Source organism: Zootoca vivipara, chromosome 14 (genome assembly GCF_965207765.1).
Source record: "Zootoca vivipara chromosome 14, rZooViv2.hap1.1, whole genome shotgun sequence".
NCBI classification, from domain to species: domain Eukaryota; kingdom Metazoa; phylum Chordata; class Lepidosauria; order Squamata; family Lacertidae; genus Zootoca; species Zootoca vivipara.
This window is the reverse complement of record NC_142597.1, coordinates 24,205,994-24,223,687: the sequence shown is the minus strand read 5'-3', so window position 1 is coordinate 24,223,687 and position 17,694 is coordinate 24,205,994. Positions and strand designations below refer to the sequence as shown.

The 17,694-nt window shown below is 42.7% G+C and overlaps 1 long non-coding RNA gene across 3 annotated transcripts in view; it reads right to left on the bottom strand.

The window, feature by feature from the left end:
* Nucleotides 1-3,353: 3,353 nt before the first annotated feature.
* Nucleotides 3,354-17,694, bottom strand: part of LOC132591175 (uncharacterized) — a 29,899-nt gene continuing 15,558 nt past the window's right edge. The window contains exons 3-5 of one of the 3 annotated variants that reach the window (XR_015946994.1): nucleotides 9,750-9,853; nucleotides 9,396-9,493; nucleotides 3,354-5,640 (exon numbers count right to left, since the gene is read on the bottom strand). This is a non-coding gene — a long non-coding RNA (uncharacterized LOC132591175). The remainder of the gene's footprint in view (nucleotides 5,641-9,395; nucleotides 9,494-9,749; nucleotides 9,854-17,694) is intronic. The other 2 variants (XR_015946995.1, XR_015946993.1) reach the window with 2 other exon arrangements.

Here is a 17,694-nt window from a genome sequence, read left to right as displayed (position 1 = left end):
TAACACATCCACCTTTCACTGCCGAGAACACCCTCCATGAGAGCTCTTCATTTTGTTAACTCTTGGCTGGCTGAAGGATACAAGGAAGCAGCGTGCCTGCGAGTTAGAGAGAGAGTCCCCCCCCCATATTTTCGAGCACACGCACACATTCAACTCGTCTCCCTCGATATCTTCTTCCCAGGATGCTGCAGCTTTTAGTAATGTGATCTGAGAAAAATAACAACAATAAAGAGAGATTTTAAAAGGGATCTGGCAGAGAACAGAGCTGAACAGAGCTACCAAGCTGTGACTGATAAGGTCTGGCTAGAAGGCTATTATTAGAAAGGTGCAAGCTAACAACCGAAATCCTCATCTTTTTTTTTTAATCTATCAGGCTTGAGGAGAGGAAGAAGAAAGAGGAGGTGGGTGGCCTGGAACCCTGGAATGAGTGGGTGGGAACAGTGCATCGGGAACAAGCTCTTCTGTGAACAGTTTGTTTAAGGATCATGATGGCTCAGGTGTTTACTAGCCTCAGCATGTGGGTAGCATTGGGGTGGGGGCGATGTTGATTAGATCTCCAGACACATGCAAAAATAAGTCTGGTTCCCCACCCTGCTCTTTCTGTTTCTATTCTGAGCTGCCCTGCTTACAAGTTTGCAGTTTGGCCATGCAGCAGAGTGGTTAGGTGCGAGCTCAGTAGGCTGAGAAAGATCTGAAGGTGCCTGGTGTAGCTCCATTTTGGAAGCTAAGAGGGTTGGTATCCGGTCAGTACATAGAAGGTAGCCTGTCCAGCAGCTCCATGGGCACCAGGCCCAAACTCCTTTGTTGAATGGCTTTGGTGTCATCATAAAAGCAAATGCACAAAATGGCTTATCTTACTCCTAGTGCAGTTAATGATATTGGAGCCAGGAGGGGAGAATTTGTAGGACTGAAATCTAGTATTCTGCTCACAGATTTTGCCTGCAATGGCCATTTTCATTTTTTAAATCTGATGTACTGTTTGTCATATGCATTCCTCCAAGCAGGTTATTTCAAAATAGTCCAACAGAAGACTCAACCATAGAGGCAGAGCATAGCTATTGTGCCTATAATTTGTCCAATCCTTCTTTAAAGCCATTCAAGTTGTTGGCCATTGCTGCCTCCTGCGGGAGTGAGTTCCATAGTTTGACTATGTGCTGTAGTTTAGATTCTTTCCTTTGGATACTCCAATATAATGATGTGAGCATTCCTTTTCAGCTAAAATGGCACTGGATTCCCAGTTTGCTAAAAGTGAATACAGCCCAATCCAAAAGAGAGCAGAGTATTTCTTCTCTTCCAGAAGATGTACAACTGAGAAGTCACATTTTGCCTCCCTGACCACATAGTTACTGGCATAAGAAGTTGCACTTTAAAAAACGGATTGTCCTTTCTTTCGCATTTACAAATATATACAAAACCATGCCTTGTTCTTCAGCAGTTCCAGACCTGAGAGCTTTAATGCTGCCATCTTGGAACTAAAAAAAGCTCCTCACATTAGTTCAGTAACATTTACTTTTGGAAACAGAGAGTACCACATACAGTATTGAACTGTGGTCACAGAAGAAAAGTACCAATTGCCTCTGGTTCTGCGCCAGTGGTAGATGATTTTTACAGGGGAAAAGGAGATTGTTTAAACTGTGACACTTTATTCCAAAGAGTCTGGAGAGCTGTATGATGCAGCGTATATCTGCCATGCAAGTGAGACATTTCGTCACCGGACACAATCTTGGGATGGCTCCCCAAGTGCCAGAATCTGATCATCTTGTAACAATTCTGCAACGTTCTGCCACTACATAGCACCAGGTGCACACAACTTGTTGTGAGATAGGGATGGTGAGAAGTGGCAAAAAGTGGGCTGATGGGTGCGCTGGAACGCTGTGTCACCAACAAGAACACAGAGCCCTCTAGTTGAGCCCTGTCTCTCCTGGTTTCTTGTACTGTATTGTTATTCAGGATGCAGCCATCGTAGTGTTTGGCTCGCAGAATGAGAAGCATGAAAATATTTCCTGTATTTTTGTCCCACTTTTCAGACAAATATTGTTTTCAAAAGTAGCTTACACCATATATTTTTTTAAAAAAATGAGAGACAGCCTCAAACCAAAAGGAAAAGGGAATGCAGAGAAGAAATATGTTAATTGGACAGTGCTAGATTTATTATTATTATTATTATTATTATTATTATTTGTTACATTTATGTCCCACCTTTTTGGCAAGGTAGCATACACACCTCTCCCTTCCTCCCTTTTACCCTCACAACAACCTTGTGAGATAGGTTAGGCTGAGAGAGAGATTGGCACCCCCAGTGGGCTTCATGGCTGACAGGATTTGTACCCTGATTTCCCAGGTCCTAGTTGGACACTTTAACCCAGACATAGGCAAACTCGGCCCTCCAGATGTTTTGGGACTACAACTCCCATCATCCCTGACCACTGGTCCTGTCAGCTAGGGATGATGGGAGTTGTAATCCCAAACCATCTGGAGGGCCGAGTTTGCCTATGCCTGCTTTAACCCCTATATCGTATGGTTCTCAAAAAGATGGGTTACAAGCAGGCACTTATATCTGGTTGAGACCAGGCTGGTATTGCCTTGCTGGGGTTCTTGCTTGGGCAGAGGTGCTGCCACAGACCCAGAAGTCCTTTTTCCATCTGGTAGGTGGCAGAGACCAGAATGTTCTTCATTTCACTTATTCAGTCCTAAGGCAACAGACATAGTTGACAAATGCTCCTTATGGCAGTGACTGGTTAAACACCTGCTCTTTCTTTGGCCCATGGATGGAACCAGGTAGGTCTTGTGATCTTTTTCCTAAGAGGCAGGGGATGCCACTTCCTCTCAACCCTTGTTCCTCCAGCTGGTGCGAGAGGTAAAAAGGGTGCTTCCTCTCACACCTGCAGCCCCCAAGCAATTGGCTGTTGGAGGTGAAGCTGCATTGACATTGCTGTTTATTTAATATTTCTTTTAACTGTTCATTTCTGCATTATATCTGAGATTTTACATGACGTAAATGCCCCTTCCTGAAAACTAATGGAATATGGCACATGCTTGGTGCTCATTTACATTTTATTTGCTTCGGGGCAAAAATCCATTTGCAGCCCCCTTTGCTTGTAAAATTGTGGGAGCAAAGTGACAAAAATTGGGACAGAACACCAGCATACAGTTATTTTCCTGCCATTTTCATGGGGGGATCATGAAGGGAACAGAAGGGGGAGTAGCGACGCTGTCCAATGACATTTGTCGTTTTGTGCTGCCACACTTGCTGGTGTGGATGATATTTAGCACAACATTTTGATATATCAGTCAAAAAGCCACATTTCAGACACCACGCTTAGGCCTTATCTCGTTTACAAAAGTAGGGAGGGAAAAGAAACAAACTTTTTTATTTGCTCATTTATTTACAATACACTTATACTTAAGTATACAACACCACCACACTTAAACTTATAAGTATTGTTTAGGCACCTACTTAGGAGAAACATCAGTCGTGTCAAAGGTGCCGCTGACCTGGCTGCCGCATAGCAGCTCAATACAATACGCAACATAATATTTTGATGTAAGAGTTAATTTCGCGTGCACAGTGCCGTTGTGAATGACAAGTGCCGCTGTTGTGAATGACAAGCGCCACCGTGGTAAATGAGCACACAAAGTCATAACAGGTAGATAGTTCATAAAAGTTCATAACAGGTAGATAGTTAAGAGATTAGGCGGCTTCAGCAGCAGGCACCTGGTGCCCCCCCGAATTCGGCGCCCAGGTGCCCCGCACCCCTTGCACCCCCGGGTAAAGACGGCCCTGGGGAGAAGCAAGAGACTCCTGGAGCTGCTCCATCTTTTGCTGATGAATGGGGTCAGGCTGGCCTTCTTCCCTTGACTGTGATATCCTTCCTGTTTCACCTTTTATAATGATTTTCCGTTTAACAGTGGGTGAAAATCACATAGCAGTAACATGATAACAAGGGATTGACAAAAGGCACTTGTATTCAATAATGCTATACCAGGGTCAATTCTAACAGCAAGGGGTCAACAGCAGATAAACATATTTCATCACTGTTTAGCAGAGGTCAATTCTATTCAACATAAGAAGAGAGCGTTTAATTAAACTATGTCTAATATTTACCTATTATTATTATTCTACAGAATCTCATAATAAAGTGAGATTAAATGCAGGGGATAAATCTTTTATTGGGATAGCTTGAACAAAAAGGAGATATTGACCACAAGGTGGATACAAATGAAAAATAGCTTCTGTCCACTTTAACAGTGTCTCATCAGGAAACATTGATTCCATATTAAGGGCCAATTCAGACTTTTAAGTGGCACTCATGGTTACAGAAGCTATGCTGCCACTTATACAAGAGTGAAAGGAAGAAGTATAGCAACAAACAATTGGGAATGTATGATGGAGATGTTCCAGGGAGGTGTGATTGTCTGGGTGCTGCCTGCTTGAAAACATGTGCCTTGCCACCAATATATTTTATGGCTGCAGGAAACAAAGCATGACATCCCTATGAAGTGCTAATTGACTCCAAATGAAAATCTTATCACCAGTTGTGAGAATATCTTCAGGGTCTGTCATCCTCCACAATGGAGGATAAAGAGATTCCAGACCTGAATAAATATATACAGCCATCTTATATGTACAGTGTTACCTCTACTTACGAATTTAATGCATTCCGAACGCACATTCGTAAGTCAAAAAAAAATGTAAGCCGAATCCCATAGGAATGCATTGGGAGAAAAAAAATCATAAGTCAAAGCAACTCTATTCATAAGTAGAAAAAATCCTATCTAAACCACATTCAAGATGGCGGACAGAGCTCCATTCGTAAGTAGAAACATTCGTAAGTAGAGTTATTCGTAAGTAGAGGTACCACTGTAGCTTTTTTAGGTGCCTCTTATGACTACAGTCATACCTTGGTTTACAACCGCCTCCGTTTGCGAACGCCCGTTTACAAATGCTGCGGACCCATCTGGAACGGATTAGTTCACTTTCCATTACTTTCAATGGGAAAGTTTGCTTCAGATTAAGTACGCTTCAGTTTAAGTACAGACTTCCGGAACCAATTGTGGTTGTAAACCGAGGTACCACTGTACTGTCAGTTCAACAATGCAGACAACTTTGGGGTCACTGGTAGAAGCAATAAAGGGCTAAATGTGAAGCAGTTATCTTGTCATACATCATTTTGCTTTGTCCTGTTGGCAACTATTTTGGAATAGATGTAATATGGGACCCCTCCTTATGCTCTTTATATGGCACATTCCTGACTATTTCTGCTCATGATGCTCTGAGAACAGTCACACATGATTCTGCTTTCAATACTGTTTCAGCCTGCAAAGGTTTAGTTGGTTGCACTGCTTTTTATATCACATGTGTTCCTGGTTTCTTTTTGCCCTGTATTTTTTGCCCTGTTCTCCCTCTAGCACACAGAAATAATGTGGTAGCATAATTGGGGGAGCATCACAGAACAAACTAAAGCAGAATAAACCCACCACTCACCTGCTTTTATTGTGCCAATAATATTTTGCAGGATATCCCTATAGGAAAACACCAGTCTGGAGGGGCCCAGGGTAATCTCTGAAGTTTGTTGTTTTGCTTTGCCGCAGACACGTTTTTTCTGTCTTATGTTTCTGTTTTTCAAAAATAATTTGTATCTGTAAAAGTGCATTGCATAAACAGTTTTAAAATGCTAGAGTTCAGTTTGTAAAACCACACCAAAGAAGGAAACTTGTCTTTAAAATATTAACGAAATAGTTACATCAGAAATCAATTTAAGTATATTATGACAAAAAGGCACGTAGAATAGGAGGAGGAGGTGGTAGTGGTGGAAATTGGGCTTTATTTATATGCGTGAAGAATAGTGACCGGGTTTACACAAACTGATGTGCTAGTAGTAATCCCCAGGAATTCCTCACCATGGGTCAAAGCAAACTAGGCTGTGGCCCAAATGCAGACTGGCTTTTTCAATGGATGTAGCACAACTGAGCAGTGTTTTGTTTTGAATTATCTTATTCAGAACAACATTAGCTGCCCAGCAAAAAAGCTGCATGTTGGATTTGTCCATCTCTCATCTGCCTTTAATTCTGTTCACAAGCAGTGTCTAAGAGGAGGGTGGGGGAGAACTAGCAGTTACCGGTATTTGGTTGGATAAAGGACTACAACAGCTCTACTCTAATAACAATGTTAAGATTCAAAATGAATTTGCATACTATTTTTCAGATTCAATTTTTTTTTGCATCATGAACTGTAAAACAAGTTTGCATTTTGGCCTTGCTATTACTTAACGACCACATAAATGTTGCAGGAGCTCTATTCTCCCTAGTTGGTAATCAAAGCATTCCAGTGCCACTTTATGCAGACAATATGACTCTTATTTCATTATCCCATGTAGATATGAAATTACTCTCCTAATTTGGAAGTTGTTCTGAGCAGGAAGGCTTATCTGTCAATTATTGTAAGTGGTGGCATTTGCCAAAAGGCCTCCAGCGGTATAAATGGGTTCTGGACAACTCAAACAGTATCGCTCATTTACTTTAGGGCCTCATTTTTTTGAAGTCATTTTATTATGCTAAGGGTCATCATTTGAATCAACAATAAGCTTTTGTTGCTAAAACTGCAATGTGTTTGTTATATGGTACAGTAATCTGAGGTAGCTGCATCAGGGATGAATTGGATACAATTCAAAATAAATTCTCATGTGCACTGCTTGGGAGTTCAACATAGTACTACTCTTGGTGTATGACTTAGGTCTCCATTCTCTAAAAGCACACATTCACAAATCCATAATTCTCTATGGGGTGGGGTTCTCAGTAATGCCAGGCAACATTTAGCAAAACTGTGTTTTTAAGAACTGCAGAATAGAAAAGGTTGGGCAAAACGTTGCAGCGATGAGTTGTTCATTTCCCCCTGCAATGTCATCTCATGTCATTTCTGTTGGAAGTTTGGGTGCTTGCTGAGAGAGGTTAAGACAGATAGAATAAGGGGCCTCCAGCTTCCCAGACAATCCCTGTACGTTTATTTTGGACCAGATCCAAGTGCTCTTGAAGGAAACTGGTTTCCTAGATGCATTTCAGTTGGGGTTTTGGTGCAGAAACTGCTTTGGTCACCCTGGATGTTGACCTCCGTCAGGAGAGAAACAGGTGAGATGTGTCCTTGTTAATTCTCCTCAACCTCTCAGTGGCATTCAACACTTTCGGCCATGGAGCGACTGTCCAAGTTAGGAGTGCAAAGCATGGTCTTTTCCAGAAGGTGATGCTTGGGGAGTGCTCTTTGATCCCACAGAGCTTTCAGTGTGGGGTTCCTCAGGGTTCAATTTTATCCCCTATGCCGTTTAACGTCTACATGAAACCACTGAGTGGGGTTATCTGGAGCTTTGGAGTAAGTTGTCAGCAATATGCTGTTGACACACAGCTGTACTTCTCCTTTACATCTGCAGGTGAGGCAGTGGATATGGTGGACCGGTCTTGTCTCAGTAACAGACTGGATGAGAGCCAAGAAACTGAAGCTCAATCCAGATAAGACTGAGGCACTGTTAGTGGGTGGTTCCCTAGGCAGATGGATGGGACGTTGCCTGCTCTTGGTGGGGTTACATTCCCTCTAAGGGAGCAGGTACTCAGTTTGGGGGTCCTTCTGGATCTATTGCCATCACTGATGTTCAGGCAGCCACAAGAGGTCCAGAGGGCATCAATACAAGAACAGGCCTTTTCTGCAGTGGCTCCTTGCTTGTGGAATGCTCTCCTCAGAAAGGCTTGCCTGATGCCTTTGTTACATATTTTTAGGCACAGTCAAAAACATTTCTCTTTTGATTAAACAATCTATGGCTTTTTAAATTGTGTGGTGGTGTGGGAGGGGCATGCACTGTTTTTCATCATTCCACCACCAGTCCCCGGGCTCTGAGTCTGCCTCCCTTGTTAGGATCGTCCTACTCTCGTGTAGGACCCTGGTAGAGACACCTGGCATGTTCTCTCCCTCCTGGTCGATCGTTTGGGAGTTTCAAAAGCTTTCTTCAGCCCGAACATCACAGCGACCGATACCAAGAAGCATCAGCACGCTTAGGATCCTGCAGAGTATTGGTGGTTCGTGTAACAGACTCAATAGCTCAGCATTTTGGCTGATCTACTTTATTTACATATAATACACTCGGAGCATTCTGACCTAGCTCCTTCCTCTTTCTCATCATACAGCAAAGAGAGAGAAACAAAGGACAATAGTCCTACATTCCGGAACACAGTAACACAAAACATCCTGTCTCCGTCACTTCCCACTCTGTGGAATGAAACCATACACCGTCATGTGATAGAAAACAATCCCATGACTGCAAACACGGAGCAGGAATCCTAACAGTGGTTTCCCCAGCTAGTGCCTCCCACCATTCCTCTGTGTCCAGTCAGTCTATGACATTGACATTAGCAAAGTTTGGGTAGCAGGAAGATGTTATGAATCATAGGATCTTGACGATGATGATGATGATGATGATGATGATTGAAATTATTTTTATTGGTTTTACAAATGTAAAATTATAACAATCCAAATACATATTCATATATAGAGATTACTTCCCTCCACCTCCTCTGTGGATCTTATTATCAACATTAAAACATTCCATAATCTAAACTTTATATCAATCTATATTACCCATGGTATTTGTTACATTACAAGTGTTATTAGAATCGTGCTAATGTTTTATCTGCTTACAGTGGTCTCCTAAATAAATTATAAATTTTCCCCATTCTTTTTAAAAGTTTTTGTCCTCTTGCTTCCTGAGCTTTCTAGTCATTCCTCTCTGGTGGGGACTTTGTCTTCTTTCCATTTCTGGGCTAATAGCATCTGAGCAGCTGTTGTCCCAAACGTAAAAAGTCTTTTCTGATCTTTTGGTATGTCGATACCTATAATTCCTAATAATAAGTCTTCTGGTTTTTTAACAATGTTTTTAAACTTTCCCCCCCATTCCATTATATATCGTCTCCCAGAAAGCTTTTATTATCTTACATGTCCACCACAAATGATAAAGGGTATTTTTTATGATGAGCAGGCAGGGATTTAGCAAGACTCAGCATGTCCTGAAAATGGCTCACTTGAAAACCTTTTGGCCAGCCCTTTTCTCTCATGACGCTGTTGAAAGTAAGGGTTTTTGTGCACGAGACTTTCTACTCAGAAGGCCATTTGAAATGGGTTACATGTAAGGGTGAGAAATGGCATTGGGTTCTGGGGCAGTTACATGTAAGGGTGTCTTCCACTAGGACCAACATTTCTGCTAAGGGGTATGTTTTATGAGCTTTTATTATATAATCACCTGAGACAGAAATATGTCATATTTAGTATGTAGATATAGCCAGGAAATGAAAACAAGATCAGTATAGACATTCTATGCTACACCCACACCCACCCACCCACCCACCCATTCCCCTACCTTAATGCAGTCACGCAGCAAGGGAGCTTTTTAGCATGATGACAGCTTGACTTAGTTCAGCTTCTTGATGACAGTTATCTGACATCAACATATCATCCCTTTGAAAACAAAAAAATGGAGCACGGCTTTTTGATGTTGTTGTTGTTGTTATCAGGCATCGATATGCCATCCCTTTGGAAACAAATATGGAGCAGCATGGCCATTTAGCATACTTAGAGTAACACCAGCTGCTTCCAAAGACTGTGCCATATAACAAAATAAGAACCCAGGCAGATGATTGTTTCAGAGGAACAAGCTGTACTCTGTAAAGGAAAACAATTGCTCAAGGGGCAACAGCAGTAAACAAACTCTTACCTTTCCTGTACAGGGATGAGAAAACAGGAAGACATGAGAGCATAAAAAGAGCGTTGCTGGTTCAGGTCCATCTAGTCCAGTATCCTCTTCTCAACATTGGCCACCTAGATAGAATCACAGAATTGTAGAGTTGGAAGGGACCCCAACGATCATCTAGTCCAACCCCCTACAAAGCAGGAATATGCAGCTGTCCCATATGGGGATCAAACTTGCAACCTTGCCACTGACAGCAGCATGCTCTAATGAATGGATCCTGTGCAAAAACCCCAAGCAGGATCTGAGCACAGGAGCACTTTCCCCTTCTGTGGTTTCCTGCAACTGGTATTCAGTATCACTGACTCCAACCCGGGAGACAGAGCGCAGACATTCAGTGCACTGGGTCCTTAAGAAACATTATGGCAGCACAGGAATGCCCAAATTCCAAGGGTGGCTTGACTGGGCCTGGAAGATATACCGTACTTTGATTATGGTCTAAATTTATTAAATGCTCTGCAAAGAACTGAATAAATCTGTCAATTCTGGCCAGAAAGTTGCAGAATTACCAGTTACCTGCTTTAACCTCTTTTCTTCCCCCTGCCTTTGCTGTTGGATGCAAATAACACAGCACCTGGGTCGAAAACTTGAAGGGAGACAGTGATACAGCCGTCCTATTTTCCTTGGCAGAAGGAAGGGGGAAGAGGTTACCACTTGAGAAATGGCCAAATTTCTCCTTTGTAACTTTCTTCCACCGAGGCAGCTGGAGAGCTAAAAATAGAGGCAATAACAGCAGGATGGATGTGTTGAGGGGGATTCTTGCCTTGGAACCTGAGATGATTGACAGGCTATGGCAAATCACTGGAGGAATGTGAGACATTTCGTGTGACAAGTGACAGGCAAGACCACATATCCGTGATGGGAATCCACTTGGCAAGGAGAGATTGTGATCTGAATACCATGTGGAAAATGCATGCCCATTTAAAGACTGTTCATTTCAACTTTGCCTTGCCCGCCAGCCCCAAAACCACATATTTATTCCAACACTTCTTCCAAATGCTTTTCTCTAAACAATTATGTATTGTCTTTTCTCATAGTTTGTTGCAATTCAGAATCTTGCAGGGTGTGTGTGTGTGTTGCAGCTGGGGTTCTTGTGAACTGATGCAGCTATATATAGTATTGTTACACACCACTCCAATCTCCGAGCAGTGCAAAACTCCAGGGGTTCCACGCACTTACCTACTCAGGGTTCAGCTTCCTTAGAATGAGGGATGGTGGAGACTGTGGTGTCTTTAGGATATATGGTTTATTTACACATATATACAATCTGATCCTACAATGAAGGGGCTCACAGCAGCAACACCCCATAAGGTCTTGCTTTTCCCAAAGCTGCAGCCTTGGATTCAAGCAGAAAACAGGCATGACTCTGTCTCCCAGATGCTCAGCCTGTAGCCTCCCCTGCTTCTAGCTTTTAGCTCTCACACCATCTCAACTCCACTCTAGACAACAGGCAGTTGAGGGAAGGGGGCCACCCTCCTCTGGCGCAGAGCTACTTCTCTTGTTACCACAGCTGTTATAAAAACATGCAGACTGCTATGTATTCAGTGGTCTGTGTTTGCCTGAGCTTGAGTCTGGACTAAGGGTTCTGAGCTCCTGTGTTCTGATTCGATACATGTTGTCCAATCACAGAACATTTCAGGATTTTGGTCTCTGCCATTGGCCCTTGAACTCTGAGTCATGATTCACTGTTGGGAAGTTTAGACAGCCAATCACATTGGGAGTGGGAGTGGCCCAGGCTTCCAGAAATGTATATAAATAGTTGCTTCGCCTCTGTTTCCCAGTTATGTAGTTCAATAAAGGCTCTTGCTGTTATCGTTGTGTCTTGCCTCGTGGGAACCCACCGATACTTCACAGACAATGTCTGAAACAGTAGTGCAAATTATTTACCGTAGTTCTGTTATTCAGTGGAGGTTGTCATTTGCCCTACCTCCTTCCTTATCGCAGCTGCATTTCTAAGAAGTCTTGGAGATAAAGTCCACAATTTGGTTGTTTTTATTCTTCTGTGTCCTTGATGTTTTATTTTTAAAATCCAAGGGTAGGTGGGAGGGGGGGCTGCTCCGTGACTGTCCTCGAACAACCCACAAAATATTTTCTACAAGGACTAGTTTGCACAATTTACATCTCACCCTAAGCTTGCTAGTTTATGTGACTTGGTTTCTTCCTATTTCACTGTCATTGCAATAAGAATAGGCTTCAGAAACCTAATTCTGTTTCCCTGGACAGAAATCTTTGGGTGTGTATAGGAGAGGACACACACACACACCACATTGCATAGTATTGAACTTGGAAGTGCAGTGGACAAAAATATTTCTGGTTGCATTCCAGGATTTAAAGGGTGAGAAGCAGATGCTAGACAATCAAGCGTATTATCCTTCCAAATGAACAGACTCTTGCACAGAATGGCAATCTGGGGCATAAATATCAACAGTATGAATTTGCATGTAGTAGCAGAAGCACATAGATTTCCTAAATTATTTTGCAAAATGAGCAGATGATGCTTACAGACAAAGCAACACAAAACACGGGGAGCTGGTGTGTCTTTTACATACGGTAGTTCATAATTTTGCATTGGGCACAGACAGCATCTCTGCTTTTGTTTCATTTTCAAAAAGCAAGTTTCTAGTCCTCATGAGTGCAAATGTGGGCAATGCCAAATGAAATCTCAGGTGTCAAGAGAACTAATAGAATTGCCCAAGGTCAGGGAGTACAGTTTCCATGTTTCTTGCAGTCTGTTACCCCACCACTTGACCAGAGGAAGGATGGTAAAATGAAGCAAAATAATTATATGCCACTTTGCATAATTCCTTCTGGTCTGCTGCTTTTCCTTGGCCCATAACTTGGATCGCCTTGATGCAGACTTTGCATTTACGTATTTAAAGCACAGAGTATGTAAAGCATCGCATACAGAGCAAGTATGGGAACAAATGTAGCAGGCTGCTTTGATCAATGAGTGACAGCTCCCCACCAGTAAGTTGTTCATAAGGAAAAGTTACTAACTTTATTTAGTCTGTTTTGTTGCACCTTCTCTAAATCAACATGGAAACAAATATTCAAAGCTAACGGCCTGTTCATAAAGTCTGCTGGATTTGCAATTTACAGTCCTAAGGAAAAAATTCCTTCCAGCAGCACCTTAAAGACCAACTAACTTTTTTATTTTGGTATGAGCTTTTGTGTGCTTAGTTAGTTGGTCTTTAAGGTGCTGCTGGAAGGAATTTTTTTATTTTGTTTCGACTACGTCCGACCAACACGGCTACCTACCTGTAACTAGTCCTAAGGAAATTAGGGTTGACTTACACAATCAGTTTACACCGACATGAGCTTCCATTTTCAATGTGATCAATTGTGATGCTAGTTTATGTGCACTGTTTTTCGTTTCAATTTTTCTGTTATTTCTTGCTCTTTCTTATCATGTTGGTATGATAAGGAAGGAGTAATCTTGATTACTGCTTCACAAAAGGAGAGTCACTTATTAGCTTAAAAATGCTCTAGTCTAGCCCATAAACTGGCCTCATGATAAGCTCTTGGTACCTAGACTGGGGGTGAGGCAAGGTCGTGTTTAGATACAGCTTTTCTTGAGCAAAACATCTTGATTGGGTTTACCAATTCCAAATAGCTCCTGCATTCTCTGTTTGTGGGTGATTATTGATAAATGGAGTGGGCCATTTCCTTGATGGAACCCAATTCCCAGGGAGGTTCACCTGATGTGTAACCGTCCAGCACCAGATTTTCTTAGACCTTTAAGAGTTTTCAACTCTTAGGTCTGATTTTTAGACTGCAATTCTAGGCATGTTTTACTTTTGACTGGGCTGTTATTTCGTTATGAACTGGTGATTTTTAAATTGTTATTAATTGTCCCACTCTTTTTAGCAGATAGATTCTGTTTTAAGGCATGTGTGCACCTCCGTTTGCCCCACCACTTGCCCCCAGGAAAACACTGGTTTACCGCTGAATTGGACCAAATGGCTATCAAATTTTCCATGGTCCAATTCAACGGTAAAGAGTGTGTTTTCCATGGGGAAGCTGTGGGAGGAAAACAAAACTCTCACACACACACCAAAAGGATGACTACAGTTCCTGAATATCCGAAACAGGGTGTTGCAAACATTCTGAGGAAATCAAAGATCCTTCAGAAGATTATCAGGGTTCCTCGGTGAGGAAATAAGCAACAGCAGACCAACTTCCCCGCAAAAGTGTTTGCCTGCCATTACAATTCTTCTTCATCATTGTGCAGCTACAATGTGTGCCTTCTAGGGTTGCACCATCAGTTCTTGTGTGGCAGCAGCCAAGTTTTAGCTAACTAATCAGTGATCACCAACTTCAATTAATGAGGTAAAGTAAAATGTTACATGGTGAGGTTGGGAATTAAGGGCCTGTTTGCTCATTTTGAAAGTTGTTTTTGTATTTACCAAAGTAGGGAATAAAAATGAGTTAGAGATGGCTGCTCCTGCTAATACTTCATTCACTTTCATCCTGAGGCACAGAACTGCCTAATTCTAACATCAAAGAAGTTCTGGGGAAATGTGCAATTCATTCCTATTACTGACTGGTGGTAGCCCTTATTCTTTGCTCTTCTCCTTGATTGCTGTTAAAACAATGTTGTAAGTGTATGTTTCTATATTCACCAACTTTTGTACTTTCATACATGCTCTGAAAACATACCACAGATCTGCCTTGTTATATTTTTCTGTTCAGCTAACCCAAGTAAAGCTATTTATATGAATTAATTTTCCTTGACTGAAAGACCTAGATCAGGCATCCCCAAACTGCAGCCCTCCAGATGTGTTGGCCTACAACTCCCATGATCCCTAGCTAACAGGACCAGTGGCCGGGGAAGATGGGAATTGTAGTCCAAAACATCTGGGGGGCCAAAGTTTGGGGAAGTCTGACCTAGATCCTGACAAACAAGACAGCCAGCTCAAGTGGGTGAAACCTCTCGTTAACACTGGGTCGTACGAATATTCCAATTTTGCTTTTTCTCGTGTGCTAAAAAAGCACCCTTCTGAGCGTACATTTTACTGCTGACACTTTTATCAGCAGGACTGCAAAATGATGATATGACAGCCTCATAATTAAAAATTCCCTATCTTTTGTGGGGAAATGAATGACTGCAACAAATCGCAGAGCTGCACATTCCTTATGGGAAAGCAGTTATTTGTGTGAGCTGCCTAAGAGAGAGTCAGCATGGCGTAGTGGTTAGAGCAGGCATCCCCAAACTTTGGCTTTCCAGATGTTTTGGACTACAATTCCCATCTTCCCTGACCACTGGTCCTGTTAGCTAGAGGTCATGAGAGTTGTAGGCCAAAACATCTGGAGGGCCGCAGTTTGGGGATGCCTGGGTTAGAGTGTCAGACTAACACCAGGGAGACCAGGATTCAAATCCCAACTCAGCCATGAAGCTCTCTGTATGTCCTTGGGCCAGTCACTGCCTCTTAGCCTAACCTACTTCACAGGGTTGTTGTGGAGATTAAATGAGAAGGGAGAGAACCATGTACACCATTCTTAAACTCCTTGGAATAAAAGGGGGAATACAAATGCAGTAAGATAAACAAAACCAAAATCACCTGATGGTCTGAACTAGATTAAATGTTCCCTACCCAAGCTAAGGAGCTAAGGAGGACCTATTTGCTCATCTGTTATATTTTGTTTTCTATTTGAATGTGTCATACTCCCTGAGACTGTGGTTAATGCTTTACGTGTCATGCTTTATGGGGCCCACCCTCATGACTTCACCAGGAGGCTGCCTCTAGGTTTCAGGCTTGGGCCCTAAAATCTCAGGGTCTGGGCTACTCCTGGTCTGGCAACCCTACTCAGGTCCCATATATGAACCAGGGCATTTGCTTGATACATCCACGTGTGTGATGTGACATCACGCCTCCACACTGCAATGCCGTCAACCCAACCAGGAGTAAACATGGGGTTGCATGGCAACAGCTGGCTATCCAGTGCTCTCTTGCCCTCTCTGCAGCTGCATAAAGAGAAGGGGCAGCCAGTGGAAGGCGGTGAGAGCAGGATTTATGGCAAAGGGACCCACCACAAGCAGCGGGGTAGCAGGTAGAGTACCAAGTCGAGGAGCCAGGAAGCCCTTCCCCAGAAAACAGGGCCTGAAACAAAAAGGAACCAGGAACATTTGGGTTTCGCACACCTAGTAGCGAGAGCCAGTTGGGAAGCAGAGCAGAGGTGAAGGGTTAACAGAAGATGCAAGGAGACCAAGACCTCAGGGATTTGAGTGTTGGGTTTGCACAACTGCACAGAAGGTGTGGGATATTTTATTACAGTCAAACCAACAATTCATGTTTGGCCAGATAGGCATTTGAAGGGGCTGAGGCCCTCTAAAATTTCCTCTAAAATTGCTAGAGAGAACTCTGTGAGATCCCTTCACTTTGTGCCTGACAGGGAGATATACGGTATATGCTCCTCCTCCTGCCTGGGCACATGCTCTCTTCCTCTTTTCCACCATGTCTGCAATATAACATCTGCATCTTTGAGCTATATAAAGCTAGACTTTAGTATGTCTTAGTAACTCTGTTAGCATCTTAAGCCTGCCTGCACTGTACCTGTTACTCTTCAAGATCTATTCTGAGTGAGTAAATGCTATTTTACCTCTTACAAGATTGCTTGTGTGCAATTATTATTTTAAAGGGGAAGAAAAGGGGATAATACCAGGAAAATCCAGTCTGTCTTAAAGCATTCTGGATTACTTATACAAAAAGGCTAAAACTAGCCTATCTAAGTTTCCCTTTTAAGGGATGGTGCTCTGCTGAACTGACAAATGTGAGGAAAGATAATATCTAATAAAGATATCCTCTCCTAGCATCCAATCCAATCCCAATAGAAGGTCCCTATCTGTGCTTCTGGACTCTGAAGAGGCAAGGACTTTCTCCAGGCTTGCTCTGAGGTTTGCTTTGGCTGAGGTGCCAAAGGTTTTCCAAGAGCTCTTAGGGTTACTTGGTCATCAAAACCCTGACAATCTGGTATTAACTCAATCTGTTGCATCACCTGCTTAAGCTGAGGGCTAAGAAAGAATAGAAGGGCAAGTTACTGACCTTGCACTTTCAATCTTTGTAACTTCACCCAAGATCCTTCCTGTCTGAAATAGCAATATCTTCACACAGGGAAAGGTGTGCTTTAAAAATCAGAAATTACGTAATAAATCTTGGCGACTGCACCATCTGCTGGCTCGTCACGAAACTTCTCATCTGACTCTGGAAGGAGTTTGCCCCTTTTACACACCCACTATAATGCTCCGGCTTCATCCTTTGTGTTGCATAGTGTAAAGATCCACAAGAGAATTGGGTGTTTACAAGAGTTACTGCAGCAGGAATCCCTGTTGCTGCCACACACTCCAACCCACCAAGTCTCAAAACAATTACTGTAAACCGCAACTGGCAGCTCTGCCCATGAATGAATGGGAAACAGAGAAAAGACAGTAACAACCTCATGAGGCAAAAGGAAGGTAAAGGGAAGAATAAACTCAGGGCCCCAAACAGCAAAGGACAGTTGTGGAGTTCTGAACAACATCCCAAAGGGGGGGGGGAATTATTTCATCTCCCACCTTGGACAGTGTATCTCCTATAAAAGGGAGGGGAGGGACATCGCTCAGTGGTAAAGCATGTGGTTTACATCCAGATCCAAGTTTTTGGGATCTATCTCTAGAAGCAAGGCTCGGCTAGGGGAAACATTGGTTTGACTGAGGGTGCATTCAGACATGGGGAGTTTTGTATTAGTTTCCCAAATAACAATGCTAGCACGTCTGTCCTGTTTTCTAATGTTCCTTTCACCTTGCAGTGCCTGTTGCATTATGGAACTGTGGCTTTTTCATTGATATACCAGCCCACCACACTAAAATTTCATTCACATCTATAGATTATAGAACTGTAGAGTTGGAAGGGACCACATGGGCCATCTAGTCCAA